This window comes from Lithobates pipiens, unplaced genomic scaffold (assembly GCF_037356315.1).
Source record: "Lithobates pipiens isolate NorthernLeopardFrog02 unplaced genomic scaffold, aLitPip1_a1.2 Scaffold_28, whole genome shotgun sequence".
Classification (NCBI taxonomy): Eukaryota; Metazoa; Chordata; class Amphibia; order Anura; family Ranidae; genus Lithobates; species Lithobates pipiens.
In genome coordinates, this window is record NW_027507789.1 from 56,092,345 (window position 1) to 56,114,950 (window position 22,606).

Sequence of the window (22,606 nt, forward strand, 5' to 3'; positions counted from 1 at the left end):
CCGCTTGATTCCATAATTTTGGTCGACCGCTGAACAAATATCCCGTGCATGCGCTAATACAGCTTGAAGCCATAATTTTTCTTGACCAGTGAAGAAAATCGTGGGGTGGGCGGGGCTGCTGCTGACGTTCTAACCATCTGTTCAGCTCCGCCCGCCCACCCGCAAGTTTCCGCCCACTTGAGGCTAGAATTTTTCTCCACTGTGAAAATAAATATACTGCGCATGCGCTGTTAATGTCAGGGGATTGGCGCATGCGTAGTACAGGCCCGCCGTCAGCTGTTTCAGTGACGGAGCCGCACCGGAAGTGACGGGGTGAGCGGTTTTCAAATTTTACAACACTGGTCGAAAGTTCAGAGAACTTTTGTGTGACCGTGTGTATGCAAGCCAAGCTTGAGCGTAATTCCATCAGAAAAACCATCCAAGATTTTTCCAACGAAAACTCAGATCGTGTGTACGTGGCATAAGAGGTTCTGAGGATCACATGATTGGAAAAGAGCATGAAGACATCAGAGATCTCTCCATTCAGTGAGATGGGGGACTGTGTGGAGTAAAGCTTTGTTGGAACTTTTTATGTCTATAATTTTCTCAGAACATCAGGTGAAGAGACTGAGGAATAGGGATGAGCTTCGTGTTCGAGTCGAACGTAAGTTCGACTCGAACATTGGTCGTTCGAACGTTTGGGCCGTTCGCCGCAAAATTCGTGTGGCCCACAATGCACTGCGATGGCGCAATGCATTGCTGGCTCACGATTGGCCAAGCATGCACTGTGACCCCGCATGCTTGGCCAATCGCAGCGCCAGCAGCGAGGAGAGCCATGGTTGGCCACAGGCATCCTGCCTGTGGCCAGTCATAGCTCAGGCTGTGTAGTGCACGCCCCACACTATATAAGGCCGCCTTTGAGGCGGCCTCGTGTAGTGTGTTAGTTAGCATCTGAAGCAGTGGGTGTTCTGTGTACCTTCAACACAGTTACACACCAATCGTTTTTGGCTGATTTACTATCTTGCTCTTGTGTAGTGGTTACTGTCTGTGCCCTGACCGCAGTATACACCACTATATTCACCTCACCTATATAGCTAGTGATCTAGCTTTAATAATAGAGCTTGCAGTCAGTAGTGTTAGTGCATGCTGTCTGCGTGCTCTGTACCCAGTACATACCACTATATCCACCTACATAGCTGTTTTCTGGTTATTGTCTGCGTGCCCTGACCGCAGTATACACCGTGATATTCACCTCACCTATATAGCTAGTGGTCCATCTTTAACAATAGAGCTTGCAGTCAGTAGTGTCACTCAGGAGATTCTGCGTGCTCTGTACCCAGTACATACCGCTATAATCCACCTACATAGCTGTTCTCTATTTGGGCCCAATTGTCATCTGCAGAAGTTATTGGAAGTTGTGTGTGCTTCCAGCACAGCACAGTATACATCTGTATATACCCCTTTAACTCTGCTGTTCTATAAAAAAGGCATCTGCAGGAGTTAGTGGGTGTTGTGTGCCTACAGCACAATATAAACTACCCAACTACTGTTTTACCCAACTCCCTTCAGGCCATTACCATGTCTGGAAGGCCAGCAAGGAGAGGCAGACAGGCGCGAGCCGATAAAAGAGGGCAAGCAGGCTCTGTGTCTAGAGACAACAGTGCTGGTCGTGGACGCGGTGCATTGTCATCAGCACGTGGCCATGGGACATGCTTGTCCTTCTTTTCTGCAGCTGGACATGTTGAACCGCAACATGCCAACGACTTGGTAGAGTGGATGACCAAGCCCTCTTCATCCTCCTCATCCTCTCTCTCCCAGTCTCAGGGTAGTAGCATAGCAGCTGCCAACGCATCGTCTTCCCTCCTCTCAATGTCATCATCAGTGACTCCTTCCCTAGACCCACCACGTCCTCCTGAGGAGTCTCCTGAACTCTTTGAGCACAGTGTTGGGTACATGCTCCAGGAGGATGCCCAGTGTTTGGTGGGCTCTGATGATGACACTCAGCTAGAGGAAGGCAGTAGCGTGAGCGCAGAGAGAGAGGATGCTCAAGAAGCACAGCAATCTGGCAGTCATGTTCCACAAGCTGCAGCATACTGCCAGGTTTGCTACAGCGATGAAGAGGGAGGGGATGATGAGGGCACTGACTCCACGTGGGTGCCTGGAAGGAGGGAGGAGGAGGAGGAGGAGGAGGAGGCACATGTCCAACGAGGCAGGATGCCCTCCGGGGGCCAGCTTAGGAGCAGCACACTGACTGAATCACACTGCAGAGCTCCGCCTGTGCAGAGCGCTTCCTCTGCGCGTTATTCTAAAAGTTCTTTGGTGTGGCCCCTTTTTGAGACGAGTGCATCAGATCGCACCGCTGCTATTTGCAACATATGTCTCAAGCGTATCTCACGTGGCCAAAACATCAGCCGCTTGGGCACCACATGCTTGACCAGACATATGTTGACCTGCCATGCAGCTCGTTGGCAAGCGTACCTCAAAGACCCACACCAAAGAACAAAGTGGACCTCTCCTTGCTCCTCATCAGCTGGCATCTCCAACCCCACTAGACCTTCAGTCCTCTCTGAAACCTGCTCTGAGAGGAATGAAGGTGTAGAATTAGGTGTGTCACAGCCAAGTGCTTCCGGGAACTCTGCTAGTGGTACATCCACGTCCGATTATAGCAGGCAAATGTCCCTGCCCCAGCTGCTGGACCGGCGGAAGAAATTTACTCCCAGCCATCCACATGCCCAGCGGTTGAATGCTAGCTTGGCTAAATTGCTAGCACTTCAACTGCTGCCTTTTCAGTTGGTAGACTCGGCCCCCTTCCGTGAGTTTGTACAATGTGCGGTTCCTCAGTGGCAGGTCCCCAAACGCCACTTTTTCTCACGGAAGGCGATTCCGGCTCTCTACCGGCATGTGGAAGGCAATGTCCTTGCCTCGCTGGACAGGGCGGTCAGCGGTAAGGTGCATATTACCGCTGACTCATGGTCCAGCAGGCATGGACAGGGACGTTACCTGTCTTTCACGGCCCATTGGGTCACTCTTCTGGCTGCTGGGAAGGATGTAGGACAGGGTGCAGTAGTGTTGGAGGTTGTTCCGCCACCACGCCTCCAAAATGCTACTATTGGTTGTGACACACCTCTCTCCTCCACCCCCTCCTCTTCTTCTTCCTCCATGGCCTCTTCCAGTGCTCTGTCCTCAGAACCAGCGGTGCTCCGTAGGCGTTGCAGGGGCTACGCAAGTACGCAGGCAAAACTATGCCATGCCGTGCTTGCGCTGGTTTGTTTGGGGGACAGGAGCCACACTGGGGCAGATGTTTTGTCAGCTCTGCAGGGGCAGGCCGAGAGGTGGTTGACGCCACGCCAGCTTAAGCCAGGAATGGTGGTTTGCGACAATGGCACCAACCTCCTCTCCGCCCTCCGACAGGGGCAACTGACCCATGTGCCCTGTGTAGCTCACGTCCTTAACCTGGTGGTGCAGCGGTTCTTGGGCAGGTACCCCGGCTTACATGATGTCCTGAAGCAGGCCAGGAAAGTCTGTGTGCATTTCCGCCGATCATTTAATGCCTGTGCTCGGCTGGCTGAGCTCCAAAAGGAGTTGAACCTGCCCAAGAACCGCCTTATATGTGACATGCCCACCAGATGGAACTCAACATTGGCCATGCTGCAGTGGCTGCACACGCAGCAGAGGGCCATCAATGAGTACCTGTGCGACTACGGCACCAGGACAGGGTCAGGGGAGCTTGGTTTTTTCTCACCACGCCAGTGGGGCATGATCAGGGATGCATGCACTGTCCTGTCACCGTTTGAGGAGGCCACAAGGATGGTGAGCAGTGACAGTGCATGCATCAGTGACACTGTACCTCTTGTCCACCTCTTGGAGCATACGCTGCGTGGAATAATGGACAGGGCACTTGAGGCAGAACAGAGGCAGGAAGAGGAGGACTTCCTTGCCTCTCAAGGCCCCCTTTATCCAGACAGTGTTCCTGCTGTGCCACCCATAACACAGGAAGAGGGTGAGGAGGAGGAAGAGGAGGAGGAGGATGATTGTGTCAGCATGGAGGTGGAGGCTGGCACTCAGCATCAGCATCAGCAGCAGCAGTCTTATAGGGATGATTTACAGTCCCAAGAAACACGTGGACTTGTACGTGGCTGGGAGGAGGTAGCTGCGGATCATGTTGTCCTTAGTGACCCAGAGGACTCCGGACCGAATGCCTCAGCTAACCTACGCTGCATGGCCTCCCTGATCCTGCAAAGCCTGCGGAAGGATCCTTGTATTCTTCGGATCAAGGAGAGGGACCATTACTGGCTGGCCACTCTCCTTGATCCACGGTACAAGGGTAAGGTTGCCGACCTTATCTTGCCATCGCAGAGGGAGCAGAGGATGAGACATCTCCGGGAGGCCTTGCAGAAAGCTCTGTGCAACGCGTTCCCAGAGACTGGGAGGTCACAAACTCCTGGTCCTGGACAACGTGTTGCTGAGGCATCAGTCAGAAGGAGCGGTGGAGAAGGTGGCCGTCTGACTGATGCTTTCAGACAATTTTTTAGTCCGCAGCCCCAAGGTATGATTGGTTCCAGCACCCATCGCCAGCGTCTAATTTACATGGTGCAGGAATACCTAGGGGCAAGGTCAGACTTGGACACCTTTCCCACTGAAAATCCTCTGGCTTACTGGGTCTTGAGGATGGATCACTGGCCAGAGCTTGCACAGTATGCAATTGAGCTACTGGCCTGTCCTGCATCCAGCGTTCTTTCGGAACGCACCTTCAGTGCTGCTGGTGGCTTTGTTACCGATCACAGGGTGCGCCTGTCCACCGAATCAGTTGATCGACTGACCTTCATCAAGATGAATCAGTCTTGGATCACCCACAGCTACCAAGCACCTGAAGCTGATGTAACCGAATAATTTTTTTTGAAATACCACATCCCTTCAAGACTGCCTATGCTGATGCTGAGTGACTGTCCTGTTATGTTGATTGTCTATCCTCTTCCTCCTCCGCTGATATGTTGGAAGAACATTTTTGGTTCTGGGTGATGCCAGCAGCCCAATTTTTCTGCCCCTGTTTAACAGGGGCGTTTAATTACAATTTTTGATGCAATGCTTTGCAGCAGGACTAATTCCTGCAATAAAACTAGAGTATATGGCAGAGGTTGCAGTGTGATGGCACCAGTGCCTAAGGCCCAATTTTTCTGCCCCTGTTTAACAGAGACATGTAATTACAATTCTTGATATAATATTTCACAGGAGGGCCCCTTCCTGTGCCCACCCAGAGTAACGGTGAGGACTTATAGTGTTGTGGCACCAGCACCACAACCACCAAAGGTCAATTTTTCTACCACTGTTCAACAATGGCATGTAATTACAATTCTTGATATAATCGTTCACAGCAGGGCGCTCCAGCGCCCACCAAGAGTCACTTTGAGGGCTTACTATGTTGTGGCAAAACCAACACCTTGTTCCGCCATTTCTGCAGAGAATATAGGGCAGGCCCCTACTTTCAAACATCCAACTTGCAAACATCAGACAGCAGCAAGTGAGATGAAAAAAGATGGACGACAAAACAAATTATACAGGGGTGATAACCCTTCCCTATGTTTTCCAAAAAGCTTAAAAATAGTTTTTTTGACTGGAGCTACACTTTAAAAATGTACCAGTTGAAAATTACAAACAGATTCAACTTAACACAACAAACCTACACAGTCGCTGTCTTGTTTGCACCGCCTGTATACTGCTGTTCTGAGTATATAGGGCCTGGGGGCCACACGCATTTCCTTTTTTTAATATGGGTACGGGGTTCCCCTTAATATGCGTACAAGACCCAAATAGGCTGGTAATGGGCAGGGAGGGCTACCCATGCCATTTTTCTGAATGATTTTCAACCATATTGCAGGAACCAGATATAACATTAAAACCGCAAGCAGTTTTAAATGGTGTTATTTCCGTTTAATGTCATTTTGTGCAGGGACTGTTCTAAACACGGGAAACACGTGGCACTTCACAGGCATACTACAGACACCACCCAGGCACCATATTTAAAGGAATATTTCACTTTTTTTTTTTCACTTTAATCGTCATTAACCACTTCAATACAGGGCACTTTCACCCCCTTCCTTCCCAGCCCAATTTTCAGCTTTCAGCGCTCTAGCGCTTTCAGTGACAATTGCGCGGTCATGCTACACTGTACCCAAATGAAATTGTTATCATTTTGTTCGCACAAATAGAGCTTTATTTTGGTGGTATTTATTCACGACTCCGTTTTTTTTTTTTTTTGCGATATAAGCGCAAAAAAAGCGGAAATTTGGGAAAAAAACAATATTTTCTTTTTTCTATTTGAAAAGAAATCCAATAAAATCAAATTTTGTCATAAATTTAAGCCAAAATGTATTCTGCTACATGTTTTTGGTAAAAAAAATTCCGTTAAGTGTAAATTAATTGGTTTGTGTGATCACGGACATATGTACGCAAATGATCATGTACATATGTGTGCAGGTGATCACGTACATATGTGTGCAGATAATCATTGGGACATGTGATTTTAGTGGGACATATGTGGGGGACATGTGTTTTTATTATTTGGGGACATATGTGGGGACTGTGTTTGTACTGTGTGGTGTGTTGTGTGTTTACACTACACTGATGATCAGTGAGTAAAAAGCTGTAAAAAGCAGCCCATACTCACTGATCATCAGCCGGCTGCAGCGTTCTGCTCTCCTCTCCTCAGCGGTGACTTCCGTGTGAGGAGAGGAGAGCCGATTGCCTAGCAACCGGCTGTTTGTTTACATCACATGACGGCCGTGATTGGACACGGCCGTCATGTGATCAGGAGGGCCAATCACAGAGCCCTCCTGCCGATCTGAGATGTGCCGTGTCCGGGTGACACGAGCACATCGGGATCGCGCCGCTGCGCGGGCGCGCGATCCCGCTACTCCTGAATGACGTTCCTGAACGTCCTATCAGGATTAGACGGCTCCCACCCGGCCGTATATATGCATTGGCCGGGTGGGAAGTGGTTAAAATCAGTGCTCCCGCCAAAACGGCCATTTTTAAAACTTTTTTTTTTGCATTGACCCATGTCCCCTGAGGCAGGAGTCAGGTCCCCAAACCCTTTTTAGGACAATATCTTGCATATTAGCCGTTAAAATTAGCACTTTCCATTTCGAACGTTCGAGTCCCATAGACTTCAATGGGGTTCTAACGTTCGTTACGAACGCGGGGTCCGTTCGAGAGTTCTGGTGCGAACCGAACCGGGGGGTGTTCGGCTCATCCCTACTGAGGAATGAATAGTGAAATGTTCATGTAAAGCCTAATGAGAGTATCTGATAACTAAGGAAGATGAAGAATTGGGAGATTTTGTTTTTAACTAAATGAAGGTGTGTTTTCCATTGCACATGTGTTCAAAATTTTGCAAACATTTATGGTTTCACAGGCTCATTCAACTATGTGGAGGTCATTTTTGGTGAACTCTTCCTACAGAATTGCAAGTTATCATCATGTGTGGCTTCTTTTGTTCAGAGCCACACAGCCCAGGTATCATCATGGCCATGCTACATGATCTCTCTACCCTGTAGGCAGGTTGCCTACTGTATATAATAAGATCGTTCGCTACGCTGAATGTAGCTGCTGGCACCATGATTACCCCTGGTAAAATATTAATCACAAAACAACAACAGGTATGTTACCCCTAAATACATGGTAAAGTATGTGAATCAACTCAACACATAACGATAAGGTGCTTTGTGATCTCGCCCAAAATGTGTAAACTACTCTACTACTACTATATAAATTCATATACAGAAAATCGCGTATAAAAGTACTCCGTGCTTGTGAATAAATAAATGCATGTAAATTCAATAATGTCTTTAAATGTATGAAGTTCATATGCTTCAAAATTGCTCAGTGATTACAAATATATAAACCCCGTACTTTATGTGCAACACTTCGTGTTCTACTCCTTTGTTTCCACACTCACCAGAACAATATATTATCAGCGCTTTGCATAAGATCAACTGCTTCTCCTTTAACTGTCCCCGTTGTTTTTATTTGATTGCACAAGTCTCCTCTATACTGTCAGTACTCCATCATACACGCATGTACAGGGAAATATAATATAAGAATAGAAAAATTGTGCATAAATCTAGTAAGCTGACAACATCTCCACTAGACATAAAGTGTAAGTACAAATAAAAATAAAATAATGTGGCAATAGTGATAAAAATTGTTAGTAACAAAAAATATAAACGAGAAAAAACAAACCTGTAGCAACAATATCATATAAATGAATATAACAATATATGAACAAAATAAACTCAAGGTGAATGTTTTAAAAGTGATTGAATTAAAAACATAAAAAAGTTCTTGAATAAACAAGATAATTCAGCTCAAAGGTAAATCTTGTGTAGGGAAAAGTCTCTCGCAATCCTCCTGGTGAAGCCAAACTGAATCGTGTGTATAAGCAAAGGATAAGGTGGCACACTTTCCAGACTTGGTGGACTCGTATAGTATACAGTTTAGGAGTCAAACAGGCATTCATGAGTAGGGATGGCTGAACGGTTCGCCCGGCGGTCGTTTCGCGGCGAATTTCGGGTGTTCGCGGTCTGCCCGATCGGCGGACTATTGCCGTTGTTCGCCCGGCAGACTTCCGTGTTTACTGTGTAAAAGAACTTTGACCTATGATGACACATCCATCATGGGGTACAGGACAGCCAATTGAGACATTACAGCACATGGACACTTGGACATTCCCCCTAACTTTTAAATAGACCCGATCCAGCGGCCATTTTACATTCTTTCGTATGTCACTATAGGGAGAGGTTGCTGTGTGGAGCAGGGAGAGACTGCAGTGACCCAAATCGCTAGCTATTAGGTCCACAAAAGTTCTTTTAAGGACTGGTATGGTATAGGTGTTAGGTGTGGTTCAGGATATAGGTTTGAGGCACTGCTATTCAAGTCATTGTTGCAGCAGCCTGTCTTTTGTCAGTGTAGAGAGAGGGACAGGACTCTGTGTGCAGCAGGGACAGTCAGTTTAATCATTAGCTGTTACTATTAGGTCCACAAAAGTCCTTTTCAGGACTGGTATAGTAAAGTAGTACAGGATATAGTTTTGAGTGCTATTCAAGTTATTGTTGCAGCAGCCTGTGTTTTGTCAGTTTAAATAGGGACAGGCAGGAAGCTGTGTGTGGCAGTGAGGGACAGTCAGTTTAATGAGTAGCTGTTACTATTAGGTCCACAAAGGTTCTTTTCAGGACTGGTATGGTAATAGGCTTGTACACGTATAATATTCTTTCTTCCAAATATAGAAAGAATATTATACTTGACTGCTGCCCTTCTGCTGCAGTAGTCCTTTATGAGTATAGGGACTGAGGTACAGTCTGCTAATCACAAACTACTAGTTCCACAAAGGTCATTATAAGGACTGGTAAGGTATAGTGTACTACAGTACATAGGGTTGAGTGAGGTACAGTCTGCTATTCCTCAGGGACGGGTATAGGTCCATAATATATAGGGTTGAGGTGCACTACTGCTGACTGCTGCCCTATACTGCAGCAGTCCTTTATCAGTATAGAGACTGAGGTATAGTCTGCTAATCACAACCTACTAGTTCCACAAAGGTCCTTATAAGGACTGGTAAGGTATAGTGTACTACAGTACATGGGGTTGAGTGAGGTACAGTCTGCTATTCCTTAAGGACTGGTATAGGTCCACAATATATAGGGTTGAGGTGCACTACTGCTGACTGCGGCCCTATACTGCAGCAGTCCTTTATCAGTATAGGGACTGAGGTACAGTCTGCTAATCACAACCTACTAGTTCCACAAAGGTCCTTATAAGGACTGGTAAGGTATAGTGTACTACAGTACATAGGGTTGAGTGAGGTACAGTCTGCTATTCCTTAAGGACTGGTATAGGTCCACAATATATAGGGTTGAGGTGCACTACTGCTGACTGCGGCCCTATACTGCAGCAGTCCTTTATCAGTATAGGGACTGAGGTACAGTCTGCTAGTCACAACCTACTAGTTCCACAAAGGTCCTTATAAGGACTGGTAAGGTATAGTGTACTACAGTACATAGGGTTGAGTGAGGTACAGTCTGCTATTCCTTAAGGACTGGTATAGGTCCACAATATATAGGGTTGAGGTGCACTACTGCTGACTGCTGCCCTATACTGCAGCAGTCCTTTATCCATATAGGGACTGAGAGTTTTGTCACAGGGTCATTTAAAAAATGACAGGCAGAGCAAGAGGCAGGCCCTTCCGCAGGGGTGGTAGGGGTAGGGCAGGAGAAACAGGCTTGAGCCAAAGTGGGAAGTTGCAGAAGGTGTGTTCAATTACTTTAAAGGACGCACCAGACTTGGTTGAGTGGCTCACTCAGCCTTACTTTACCTTCTGCACCCTCCTCATCCTCTTGATCTGCACCCTCTTCTTCACTCTCTGCTATGTGCACCCCCAAAGACACTACCACCAACAACACCACCACCACCACCACATACCTTCGGCTTGAGTCACAGGAATTATTTTCCGATCCATATCAAGACATTTCTGATGCGCAGCCACTCTTGGCATTAGATCAGGAAGAGGAGGTAGCAACAACCGCCACTCAGCAGTCTGACGACAGTACCCAGATCAGCCCAAGGAGAAGGTTGGTCCCCGGTGTTGCTGCCTACTTCGAGATCTCTACTTATAGCGGTGGGGAAGGTGACGTTGATGATGACGTGTCTAGTGATGTCACGTGGGTGCCCACAAGAGAGGAAGAGGAGGGGAGTTCAGAGGGAGATATGGACCAGTCACATCTGGCGCTCCCAGGACGCCGGCACATGGCTCCGCAGTGTGGGCTTTTTTTAACGTGGCCGCTGCTGACAATAGTGTTGCCATCTGCAATCTTTGCAGTCAACGCATTAGTCACGGTAAGCCCAACACTCACCTAGGGACGACCGCCTTAAGAAGGCACATGAGCAGCCATCACCGAGCCCAGTGGGAGCAACGGAACACACAAAGCCACACTCCAGGCTCTCACCGTCCAGCCTCGTCTTCTACTTCTCCTTCTCCTCTCTCCTCACAATTGTCCTCCACTCCACCTTCCATCATGCCAAGCTCACGTTTTTCTGCAAAAAAGCAGGCTTCCGTGGGCCTAATGTTCGAGCGTAAAAAAATGATGACACCAGATAACCTTCTTGCCCAACGGTTGACGGCTGGCTTGTCAGAACTGATAGCCCGCCAACTACTGCCATATAAACTGGTGGACTCGGAGGCCTTTCGGAAATTTGTGGCCATTGGAACACCACAATGGAAGGTCCCAGGAAGGAAGTATTTCTCAGAGAAGGGCATCCCAGAGCTATATGGCCATGTTCAGCGGCAAGTGAATGTATCTCTGGCACACAGTGTCGGTGCCAAGATACATCTGACCACAGACACGTGGTCTAGCAAACACGGGCAGGGAAGGTATATCACTTTTACTGCCCACTGGGTGAACCTTCTGACGGCTGTCAAGCATGTAACCCATGGCACCTGTGTAGATTTGGTTTTACCGCCACGGATTGCATGCAGGCCTGGCTCTTCTTCTCCTCCTCCTCCTACTCCATCCTCCTCCCTCTCCTCCTCGGCTGACTCCTCCTTTTCCGCTGCTAGTGTCTCTTCCGCTGTGCCGCCCAAGCTCCCCAGAACTTATTCGACATGCCAGGTGAGACGTTGCCATGCTGTGCTGAGTCTGTTGTGCCTGGAAGCCAAGAGCCACACTGGCCCGGCACTCCTTTCAGCTTTGCGTTCACAGGCAGATCAGTGGCTAACACCGCTCAATTTGACAGTTGGTAAAGTGGTGTGTGACAACGGTGTGAATCTGCTTAGCGCATTGAAACAGGGCAAAAGTACGCACGTGCCATGCATGGCACACGTCTTAAACTTGGTCGTGCAGCGATTCGTTGTAAAATACCCTGGGGTCCAGGACATCTTGCGGCAGGCAAGGAAAATCTCGTTTCAGAAGATCTTACACGGCCATGGCTCGCCTTGCTGACATTCAGCGGCGACACAATCTGCCGGTCAGACTTCTTATTTGCGATTGCCCGACGCGATGGAACTCAACCTTCTATATGCTTGATAGGCTGCTCCAGCAGAAACGTGCAGTTAACGTCTACCTGTATGAACTCTGCGGCAGAACAGGTTCTGGGGAGCTGGGTTTTTTTTCACCGCGCCAGTGGCTGCTCATGCGCGACGCATGCAGACTTCTGCGGCCATTTGAGGAGATCACCAAACTGGTCAGTCGCAGCCATGGCGCCATCAGTGACATGGTACGTTATGCCTTCTTTATAGAGCGTGCATTGCGTCGTGTCATTGATCAAGCTGTGGAGGAGCAGGAGCGGGAAGATGAGGAAGTCGCAATGCTGGATGAATTCCCAGGGGGGGCTACTCTATCTGAGACAAGTGAACAACAGGAGTCTGAAGAGGAGTCGGGGCGGATGAGGAGGAGCAAGAAGAGCATGCTTTAAACCTTTCTGGGATCCCTGTTGTTGTGCGTGGATGGGGAGAGGAGAATGAAGAGGACGACATTATCCTGGATGATGAGCAGGAGCCAGGCCACCACACTGCTTCCAGTTTAGTGCAAATGGGGGCCTTCATGCTCCAGTGTTTTAATAGGGACCCCGTATAAAAAGCATAAGGGTCAAGGACCAGTACTGGGTGGCAACGTACTTAGACCCCCGGTACAAACACAAAATGGCGGAAATGTTACCGCCGTCACAGAGGGCTGTCAGAATGGAGCACTTCCAGGCCTTGCTTTGAGAAATGCTGCATTCTGCTTTTGCGTGCGCTGGCAGAGGAGCAATTACCACTCCCAGAGAAGGAGTTGCGGGTACCAATCCGACAGCGCCTGCAAGAAGAGGCCGGTTTGAAGACGTGTTGGTGACTTCGGATATGAGGTCATTCTTTCAGCCGACCCATTGACAGGTGTCATCCGGATCCAGCATCAGGGAATGCCTAGACCATCAGGCAGGCCCAGACTGGCCATAGGGCAGACCGGGCATTTGCCCGGTGGGCCGGGGGCCGCTGGGCTGCATGTCTGGGATATGCAGTCGGCCCCGGGTTCTAACACCGGCCGCTGATGTTCCGCCAGCGGTGTAATAAGTGGGGGTGGGCCGCCAGTGACAGGCTCTTTGAGAGCTGTAGTTGCTGTTTGCAGTGGGGGATGGGTGCATGCTAGCCTCGGAAGTCACACTCGAGCGACACACGTAGGCACAAGGGGGGGGGGGGTCGGAACCCGCAACTATTCCCCTTCTCTCTGGCACGGTGGAAGCAGCTCTGATCAGTCTCGGTTCGGCTGTCTCCTACAGCCAAGCAGAGTGAAGCCGCCTCCCCCTACCCCTCCTCCTCCATGTCTACACAGGGGGAGGGGACTCGACATGCAGTCCTGTGCTGATCTCAGGACCTGAGACTCAGGTACCTTATGGGTCTGAAGGGGAGGTCTGTAATGTAGCGGGGTCTGTAGTGTAGGGGGGTTCTGTAGTGTAGGGGGGGTCTGTATTGTATGGGGGGTTCTGTAGTGTAGGGGGGTCTGTATTGTATGGGGTGTTGTGTAGTGTAGGGAGGCCTGTAGTGTAGGGGGGGTTCTGTAGTGTAGGGGGGTCTGTAATGTAGGTGGGGGCTGTAATGTAGGGGTGTTATGTATTGTAGGGAGGTCTGTATTGTAGGGGGGGTTCTGTATTGTAGGGGGGGTTCTGTATTGTAGGGGGGGTTCTGTATTGTAGGGGGGGTTCTGTATTGTAGGGGGAGTTCTGTAGTGTAGGGGGGTCTGTAATGTGAGGGGGGTTGTGTAATGTGAGGGGGGTTGTGTAATGTGAGGGGGGTTCTGTTGTGTAGGGGGGTCTGTAATGTAGGGGGGCTGTAATGTAGGGGGGTCTGTATTGTAAGGGGCATTCTGTAGTGTAGGGGGTTCTGTAGTGTAGGAGGGTCTGTATTGTAGGGGGTTCTGTAGTGTAGGGGGGTCTGTAATGTAGGAGGGGGGGGTCTGTAATGTAGGGGGGTTCTATATTGTAGGGGTGTCTGTAATGAAGGGGGTTCTGTATTTGTAGGGGGGTCTGTATTGTAGGAGGGTCTGTAGTGAGAGGGGGTTCTGTATTGAAGGGAGGGGGTCCGCACTGTAGAGAGGGCATCTGCACTGTAGGGGGGTCTGTGTAACATGCAGGGGGTCCAGAACTGGAGGTTCAGGGTTCTGTGTAATGTAAACGGGCCCAGAGGTTCAGGGTGCTTGTAAAGGGATCCATAGGTGCAGGACGCCGTGTAATGTAAAGGGGTCCAGAGGTGCAAGGTGCTGGAACCCCACATCCCATCATCAACCGCCCCCACAAAGCCCCCCCGCCGTGAGCCCCCCCCCCCCCCGGGCTGCTCGGTCTAAAATGCCCGGGCCTATTTTTTGTCCCAGTCCGGGCCTGCCGTCAGGTGTCCGACTAAATCGGGTTAACGGCCGATGTGGATGCTCTGAGGAGTGATGAACCCCTGGACTACTGGGTGGGCAGGCTTGACCTCTGGCCAGAGCTTGCCCAATTTGCAATCGAACTGTTGGCTTGCCCCTCATCCAGTGTCCTGTCCGAAAGGACGTTCAGCGCAGCAGGGGGGATCGTGACCGTTAAGCGTACTCGCCTAGCTCACGACAGTGTTAACGACCTCACATTTCTAAAAATGAATGAGGCATGGATCTCGGAGGAATTCAACACATGTGACCAGTAGACCATGTATATGTCTATAAACGATTTTTTTAATCGAGCACACATACCTTCTTTCTTCATTTGGCTCACTTCCTTGTCCAAAAAAAGCACACCGTACTATATGCCCGTACCCTCCTGTTTGAAGAGGTTAAGCGGTGTCATATTTCTACTGGGGCTGCTTATTATGAGGGGCTCCCACCATCCCTGTGCTGTGCTGACTTCCTCCTGGGGCTGTACCTCTGCTGTGCATATTATGAGGGGCTCCCACCATCCCTGTGCTATGCTCATTATGAGGGGCTCCCACCATCCCTGTGCTGTGCTGACTTCCTCCTGGGGCTGTACCTCTGCTGTGCATATTATGAGGGGCTCCCACCATCCCTGTGCTGTGCTGACTTCCTCCTGGTGCTATACCTCTGCTGTGCATATTATGAGGGGCTCCCACCATCCCTGTGCTATGCTCATTATGAGGGGCTCCCACCATCCCTGTGCTGTGCTGACTTCCTCCTGGGGCTGCTTATTATGAGGGGCTCCCACCATCCCTGTGCTATGCTGACATCCTCCTGGGGCTGCTTATTATGAGGGGCTCCCACCATCCCTGTGCTGTGCTGACTTCCTCCTGGGGCTGTACCTCTGCTGTGCATATTATGAGGGGCTCCCACCATCCCTGTGCTATGCTCATTATGAGGGGCTCCCACCATCCCTGTGCTATGCTGACTTCCTCCTGGGGCTGCTTACGGTGCAGGTGTCATTGCTGTATATCACGGTGCTGGTGTCAGTGCTGTATATCACGGTGCTGGTGTCAGTGCTGTATATCACGGTGCTGGTGTCAGTGCTGTATATCACGGTGCTGGTGTCAGTGCTTTATGTCACGCTGCTGATGTCAGTGCTCTCTATCACAGTGCTGGTGTCAGATCACTCTATCACGGTGCAGGTGTCATTGCTGTATGTCACGCTGCTGATGTCAGTGCTCTCTATCACGGTGCTGGTGTCAGTGCTGTATATCACAGTGCTGGTGTCAGTGCTTTATGTCACGCTGCTGATGTCAGTGCTCTCTATCACGGTGCTGGTGTCAAACCACTCTATCACGGTGCAGGTGTCATTGCTGTATGTCACACTGCTGATGTCAGTGCTCTCTATCACAGTGCTGGTGTCAGATCACTCTATCACGATGCAGGTGTCATTGCTGTGTCACGCTGCTGATGTCAGTGCTCTCTATCACGGTGCTGGTGTCAGTGCTGTATATCATGGTGCTGGTGTCAGTGCTTTATGTCACGCTGCTGATGTCAGTGCGGGGGGGGGGACTATCTGGGGATCCTAATGTAAGTAGGGTGGCTCTTTAGGGACCCTGATGTAAGGGGGGATTCACACTCAGATATGTAACAATATTTTATAATTTATATATATATAGACATGCACACACGTGTATGTCCGCCGAAGCGTATGACTTTCTTTTCTTGCTATTGGTTCTAGCCTGAGATCTTTTGTAGACCTAGCCATGCCCTTGGTGGGGACCCTTCATGGTTTCTTGCATCGAAGGGTCTAGTTACGCCTCTGCACTTTGTGGTGATAATATGCACGTGTAGCTACACACATACAATAATATATATATATATATATATATATACACACACATGCATATATTCATACACATATACATTTACACATATGCATAAAAAAAGCACCATCAAATTCAAAAGACAAATATTAAATAAGAAATGATGGAAATAAGAATCCAGGTATGTGGGGGAAAAAAACAGAAGAGAGAAAGGGCACTGGGGAGAGGCATCCTAATGTAGATGCAAATCTACATTATGGGATCAATGTACAATGGGATCCCTTATTTAATCTCAAAGTCCACCATGCTTCTCTCCCCAGTAGCCTTCTCTCCCTATCACCTCCTCTGGGTGAGTGAGACAACCGTTCTATTCCAGAAGCAAAATGAGGAAAGATCGACCTGATGACATTCTCTAAAGTGACGAGTTACATTTGAAATATTTCTAGAATTCGGATTATTTGTGTCACGATAATGTTCCCCAACAGGGGCTCCCAAAGTATGTGTGGTACAAAAAAGAAAAACCCGCGTGTGGGTGCGGCTCAATATGCAACCACATGCAAGAAAAGCAAAACAAAAGTCCGAGCGGCCGCACTCCAATGACAAATGATTCCTTCATTAATGTAAATCCATGCAGCAAGGATAAAACACGCTAACGCTTTTCACACCATCAAGACAGGTGCTTATTCATAGCTAAGTTTTAAAATACTAAAAAAGATTATATATATATAGATATATATATATATATATATATATATATATATATAGCACTAACCCACGAAGGAGCTGCTGAATTTTCCTGGGTTTACCGATTACCTCCATCTGCTCATACTCGTTGTTCTTGTCTAGGGGTTCCCAGGGTTGATGACCCAGTAACTGTAGAGACCGACACTTGATTTCCTTGTTAGAATTTTTATTTTGCATAAAACAGTTGAACAAACTCAGTCTCTAAGTTGGGAATAGAGGGTATCAGGGTAAAGTTTAGCTCAGGTGCTTGGAACTGCTGACTCCAATAAAAGTCTCTCTCTCTGTACACAATCCAGGGAATAGCCACTCACAACTGGATTCTTTAACTGTTGGATAAATCCTTAAGTTTGGGTTTAGCAGCCAACAGGTAATTCTAGCTTTTCAAAATCTCTCATACAGACTTGGCTGGAAACTTAGTTACAACTGGAAGGGTAGAAGTAGGAACTTTTCTTACTGTACCAGAATCTTTCACCCGGTCCGGCGATACTGTAAGAATTGTGGATTCAATCAATGTCCATGGCAACTCAGCTTCCAGGCTCTTACCGAGCAGCCAGCCTTGTCCGTGGCTCTCTTACTGAAGAGTCCTCCCCTGGTCGCGTGTAGAGTTGCTGGGCCTCTCCAAACCGAGACGGCACTGGAACACCTTAGAATTCTCCTTCCAGTTACTGCGCCTCAAACTAGCCAGCTCGGAAATGGATGGATCTGCACTCTAGGCCATGAGGGCCCCTGGGGGCTGGTCAGGAGGACCAGGACCACGGAGTCAGCAACAACTTCTGGACCGGAACCCAGAACCACATGACTTCTGCACCTTAAGTACCCTCTCCCGGATTACACAGTGAGACAAACACACCCACTGATTGGCTCCGAGATGGAGATTGGTACCCAATGCGTCCAACCAGACTGCGTTCTAAAGCCTCCCACAGGTGTACAACCCCACCTATGGCCAGGCAGAACTTCTATACAGCCCAGCCAAACTGATGCCAAAGTACAATTTAACACAATTAGCCCCAAAACTTACTACAGTTTTTAGCAAAAACTAAATTTAAATACATAGCACATACTCGTTAGGAGTACCGGCGCTACATATATATATATATATATATATATATATTTTTTTATATATATATATATATATATACAGACACAGCTGAAGATTGGCTCAATTAGAAGTCGTATACACCCACAACAAAATGTTAAAGTGAATCAGCTGAACGTCTCTTCTGTGTGAACATCAAACATGGCTCCTTAAGAGAGAGAAATAAAGCAATAAAAATAAAAATTGTGAGCCTAATGTTTAACAATAATGAACATATTACATAATGAAAACCTAAACTAGTGGTAAACATCCCACCTGAAAAATCATTTTAAGAACAAAATGTAATTTAAAAATGTCAACACATATATGTATGTATATATATATTCCTTAATTAAATATCCATGGGGTGTTATGGCAGAGTATGCCCCACCTGAGAGTTTTCAAAACACATATATATATTGTGGCAGCATGCAGGTAAAGTCACCTGGTTGTATCCAGGATGGGAAATATGTGTGCCCTAGATTCAGGCTTTATGCAGACTTTTACAATTAGAGGGGAAGAGTTAATGAGCCCAGCTAAAGTAAGTGGGCTCATTAAGACCTCTACAAAAAACCCCAGCATGCTTAGGGAGATGCTCCATCCTGGAACCAGTTTTGTATTGTATAGACTGGGGAGTGTGATATCTGTTTTGTTCTGTGCGGTGAGTTAACGCCTGTGTGGCAAACCTCTACAACAGAGACAGGGACTGGTGCAGCACAAGGCTGCACTCAGTTGTTAGACAGGGAATCTAAGTGTGTAGTTAGAGGTCAAGCTGACCAGGATTTATTTTCATGTTTTATTTTTGTTTGGCTGTTATATGTATCACTGCATGTAGCATAAGTAAACCGCATCTTTTGTTTTTTGCACCTACAACGCTGTCTGCTGTGCCTGATTTTGTGTTGTGAACCCATCCAGGGGGTCACACACACCCGCTGCCGAGCTAACCCCTCACAAAATATATAATGTAAAGAGGGAATTGTAAAAATATATATGGCTCTCACGCATACATAAGTGAGCAAGAAAACCTGCAACAATTGTTCTCTGTCAGAACTCTTACAGGTAGACAGGACTCTCACCATACAATACAGCAAAAAAGCTGTTATTAACCCCATGACCAATGTTGCCACGTGAATATGCAATCTAAGATTTCGATCATTGACACCATAATTATGATTGTGACAATCCTGATTTATATCTGCATTGCATTTTCATATAAGCACACACTGTATAAATACTGAAAGTTCTGTGAGATAAAGAGACTTTAATTAACATTGTTTTTCTAAAAAATATATGTATATCCCAGATATTTAAATGCCAACTGTTGTCCTATCTTGAGGACACTTAAGGAATGAAACATGTAAGCTTTTAGGTTGGACTGACACCCCGGAGTTCTTCAATTCACCTCCCCCTTATCAAGACCAAATATTACGACTTTGCGAGAGAACAATGTGCAATATATGAGTTTTCTGGGTTGAACAGCATTAAATGACCCTGGAGAGACATTTGTTGAAATACTAAATGCAGGCACTTGTACAGGCAGCTGGCGATGGACTTGTGGTAAGCATCTATACTATTTATGCAGACCGACAGCTTGTTGATCAAGGAGCTAATGCCATGTGACACAGATGGGCAATATAAATCCCTCTTTTTGGACTGACAAAATCTGTGAGGTCAACATCCAGTAAGTAACCAAGAATAATTTGTTTGAATATTGCTTAGAGGATATACCTACAAGTTGTGGGAACTTTGGCATATGGTTACCAGGATGAGAGCAGCAGTCATTGTCCCTACTATGGCAAAGATCGTGATGAGTCAGTATAACCATGCAGTGCCTGCTTTTCAATCTCGTTCAGTCTGATTGCACTAAAAGAAATTTATTTTGTTAATATATACAAGAAGTTTTCATCTTACAACAGAGGACTATCAGGAGAAAAAGAACATTTTATATAGCATTTTATGCTTGTTCTCCTATAGAAGGAACTGTCTCTTTTCCAGCTGGAGATATCTCTTGATGGACCACTGACTGTTTGACTTATTATTACTGTTTCCCAGGCCATTTTGGAAGGCAATAGCGTTGATTGACATCCATGTGTTGGAGTTACACTGCTGCCTTCTGAAATTGTACAGATTCTGCTTGCATTATAGGTGGATTGTGGGTATATAGGTACATAAATCAGGGCCGTCTTTAAGGCAGGGCAAAACGGGCAGCTGCCCTGGGCCCTGTCATTGTTGTGGGGCCCAAATCAGCTGCCTCATACTTGTTAACTATCTCAGTTTAAATTCCCTTGTCCTTTAAAGTTTTAGTCCCGTGCTGTTTCCCGATATCTAAGTGTGAAGTTCTGTTACTAATTACTAATGCTGCCCAGCTCTGCTCTATTGTTGTGTACAGATGACTCACTTGTAGGGCCTGTGTTTACATGTAAATAACCGGCATTCATATGTAAATAGCGGTGGCATTCATAAGTAAACAGCTGTGGCCAGCGGCATTGATATGTAAATATATATGTATATCATGCCCCCCTGCAGTGAAGAGACAATCTGCTGTAACCTCTAGCAACCAATCAGTGAGCAGTATTACTGTACAGTAATCTCTAGCAAGCAATTAAGCAGATATTGTTTGCTGTAACCTCTAGCAACTAATCAGTGAGCCATTATGTGTGCTGTAACCTTTAGCAACCAGTCGGTAAGCAGTAATGACATGCTGTAACATGTGGCAACCAATCGCAATTGCTGCCTGATCTGATACAGTAAACTGATTTTAAGTCTAGCTGCTATTTATTGTATGTCTCAGAGCAGATGGAGAGTGAAATTACATGGGGGAGGGGCCCAAGAAATTTTTTGCCCAGGGTCTAATCAATATTAAAGATGGCCCTGACATAGATGCATAGATAGTAAGGTTGAATAAAGACACTAGTCCATCCAGTTCAACCTGAGTGTCTACAATTGTCCCCATCACTGTACATTGCACACTCACATCAGCCCCAAACCTCAAGGAGCCCACAATTCAAGGTCCCCATTTATATACTAGGGCCAATTTTTTTGGACAGAAGCCAATTAACCTACCTGCATGTCTTTGGGGTGTGGGAGGAAACCGGAGTACCCAGAGGAAACCCACGCAGGCACAGGGAGAACATGCAAATTCCAGGCAGGTAGTGTCTGGGTTGGGATTCGAACCAGTGACCCTTCTTACTGCTAGGTGAGAGTGCTACCCACTACACCACTGTGCCGCCCATTTTAAGGTGTCACTCCCAGCAGCCCCTGTCACTGTGCTGAGGGGACAGCGGGAGACCACACCCCCCGCCGCCCTGCCAGGAGCTAACCAATAGCGGGGCACCCGGGAGTCCTGCTGAGACGCTCGCGGCGGGCTAGCGATGGAAGCCTCCCGCCCCAGTGAGGAAGAAGTCCCCTGCTAGCACAGATCCAGCGGGTTTGATTGCGGCTCCCTCTGTCAAGATGGCGCGCCAGTGATAGATGTTGGACTGGGGGTGTCAAATATCAGGAGAGGGTGGTAATCATCCACTGGATCATGTATTCCTCCCCTCCTTTGTGAGGGTGGTTTATGTCTAACATTTTATACAGATATGGTTTATTGGGGAATGGGTCACATCTTTATATAGGGATGGTGGTAGAGGGATTTTTATGTATGGAGTCAGTATCGGGGATTTAGGGATTTTTATATGCTTGTTGTTTATCTTTGCTATTGATAGCTTAATAAATGTTGGTAATTTAACTCTTTAGGGTGTATTAGTATCAATTTCTTTTTGTTTGTTTTTCTTTTGGAGTTGAAACCATATAACCAATATTGCCTTATAGATATGTATGTAATAGAACAAACCAAATGCCAGAATCCAACCAATCCAATGGCCAATCTAGTTATAATTAATATAGTGACAGAACAACTCATGGATATTATTTAAGAGCCACGGTATGTTCATAAAACTCTGAGCCCAAAAAAAGTCTGGAATAAGAAATGTCCCATTCATGATTCATACCTTCCGGCTTTCTGGTGTTAAAAAAGAAAATCCAGTATACCTCTCTCCTACATAACATTCTGAACTTGTCTCCTCCCCTGGCTGACATGAATATCATCTGAACTACCTGGATCGCTAAACTGGAAGTGTCTTTTTGATGTCATTTGATTCCAATGTCTAGCTACATTTGTGTTATGGTCTTTCTGAATATCGTACAAATGGCCATACATGTGATTACTCAATCTGCGAGTAGCATGCCCGACGTATTGTATATGGCATAATTTGCATGTGATGATGTAGACCAGATACTTGGTGTTGCAATTAACAAACATAGTGATTCTTGTTAACGGCAGTAGCTTGGACTATATCTCCTTTAAGAACATGGGGGCAACAGGGACAACCATTTTGTCCACATCCAAATGTACCTTTAAACTGTAACCAGTGTTTGCAAGAACGTTTGCTGGTATATAGACTTGGTGATAAAGTACCTCCTAATGTGGGAGCTCTGTGGGATATAGTTTTGATACCATTAACAAGGATTTTTGCATAGATAGGATCATTAAATAACTCTGGCAAATGTTTGGAAACAATGTTCCTAATTGTATTGAA